This window comes from Hibiscus syriacus, unplaced genomic scaffold (genome assembly GCF_006381635.1).
Source record: "Hibiscus syriacus cultivar Baekdansim isolate YM2019G1 unplaced genomic scaffold, ASM638163v2 tig00016725_pilon, whole genome shotgun sequence".
In the NCBI taxonomy this organism is placed as follows: domain Eukaryota; kingdom Viridiplantae; phylum Streptophyta; class Magnoliopsida; order Malvales; family Malvaceae; genus Hibiscus; species Hibiscus syriacus.
The window spans coordinates 436,769-438,785 of record NW_024062391.1 but is presented as its reverse complement, the minus strand read 5'-3'; the positions used below and the strand labels follow the sequence as shown (position 1 = coordinate 438,785).

Below are 2,017 nucleotides of genomic sequence, written 5' to 3'. Positions count from 1 at the left end.
TGCATTATCAAATTCCTTCTGCGTAACTCACCCGACGAAATGTTATTGAAGAAACTGCCCCTTTTTATTTATTTTTTTCCTAATCATCTTTTTAATATCATTTTTCTGTAAATTTCCCTCTTCCTTTTATTTATCATTACGTGACATGGATACAATCTGAATAGATGAATTTATTAGACCAAATCATTACATAAAAATAAAAAATTAATATCAGTATTTGATTGAACTAAGTTCATAAAATTTATTTTATTATTTATTAAAATAAAATTTTCTTTTGAACAATTGAATTCTAAATGGGATTCATTCTGTAAAAAGAATAGCATTTTTAAAATCCTAAATCCTAAATTGATACTATAAGAATTCCTATTCTAATTAGGACTCGTAATATTGAAATTGAAAAAAAAAATCAATATCAATATAAAGATAATATTGATCGAAGGTAAATATGATATGAATATAAATACAAGGAATAAAATGAAGAACCAAACAAAAATCTTAGGAAAAAGATCTTTTAGATTAGATCTCCTTTTTTATTAGAATTCTATAATATCGTAATCTTTTTTGTTATTACTCTAGATTGTCGTATTTTTATATTTATGGTCTCTAAGTAAGTTGATTATCTTAAGTTGTGCATAAATTGCATTGGATTAAGCAAAGCTAAAAAAGGACTATATTGTTTCTGGAAAGAAAATTAATCATGGTGACTTTCCATAGATTCGCCTATACAAGTCACAGCTAAACTTATAAAAATAAGAGTTTGAATCACACTTATAAATAATCCAATGAACATGATAGGTATAGGACCAACTGAAGGTACTAAAGAAATAAGAACAACATCTACTAATTCATCAGTTAATATATTCTCGAAAAGTCGAAAACTAAGTGATTAGGGTTTTATGAAATTCTCTAAAATGTTAATGGGTAAAAGAATTGAAGTTGATTGAATATATTTATTGAAATATCCTAAGCTCTTTTTAGAAAGATCCGCTTAGAAATATGCTACTGATGTGAGTAAAGCTAAAGAAATATTAGTATTTATATCATTTGTGGGTGCGGCTAACTCTCTACGAGGTAATTGTATGATTTTCTAAGGTAAAAGAGCACCCGACAAGTTAGAAACAAAAATAAATGGAAACATTACTCCAATAAAGGAAACCCATGGGTCGTATTCTTCTCCAGTATGAGTTTTGCTATCGTCCCGAATAAATTCAAGGATATATTAAAAAGTTTAACTGATTGTTGAAATTGTTTGTGGATTCCGAACAGCGATAACGGTGGAACGTAATAAGATAACAATTACAACCCAAGAAGTAATAAGTACTTTGGAATGGACTTGGAAACCTTATATTTGCCAATAAAAATATTGGATTACTACCACATCAAAGATATCATATAACTCGTTTAGTGCGTTGATGGAGCATGATATACCATTCATATTGTCTTCTGACAGAAATAGAACTTCATGTTAAAAAAAGAATTATTTTGATTCAAGAAATTATTTTGATTAAATCTTCTCTTGCCTACTCATATATTTTTGACATACACTAAACTAATCACATAATACTTATGTTTTTTTATCTCCTTCGTGCGATTCAGAATATAGTAACAATTTCATAGATTTATGTAGTTTCAAAAAATAATTTATTTATCTTATTATTAATTTATTATTAATCAAAGATTTCAAATATATATAGCTAGAATGCCACTCACAAATTGAGACTACTAATTTATTCAGAATTAATCGAATTGAAGTTATAGTGTCATTATTTGCTGGAATCAAAATATATACGAAATCAAAATCACAATTTGTATCGATTAAACAAATTGTTGGAATTCCCAAAGTGATACATCATCGAAGATTCATGTATTCTTCTTGCTGATCAACAGTGATTACAATATCAAGCAATCTCGTCATATATTTAATCCCTCCCAAATATGTTTGCAAGTGAGATAATTGTCTCTTCAACATAGTTACATCTCTTTTCAGAAGACAATTGAGTCCCCATCTTTTATTCTG

The 2,017-nt window shown here is 27.4% G+C and overlaps 1 pseudogene; it reads right to left on the bottom strand.

The window, feature by feature from the left end:
- Nucleotides 1-691: 691 nt before the first annotated feature.
- Nucleotides 692-1,488, bottom strand: LOC120208627 (annotated as a pseudogene).
- Between the last annotated feature and the right edge of the window lie 529 nt (nucleotides 1,489-2,017).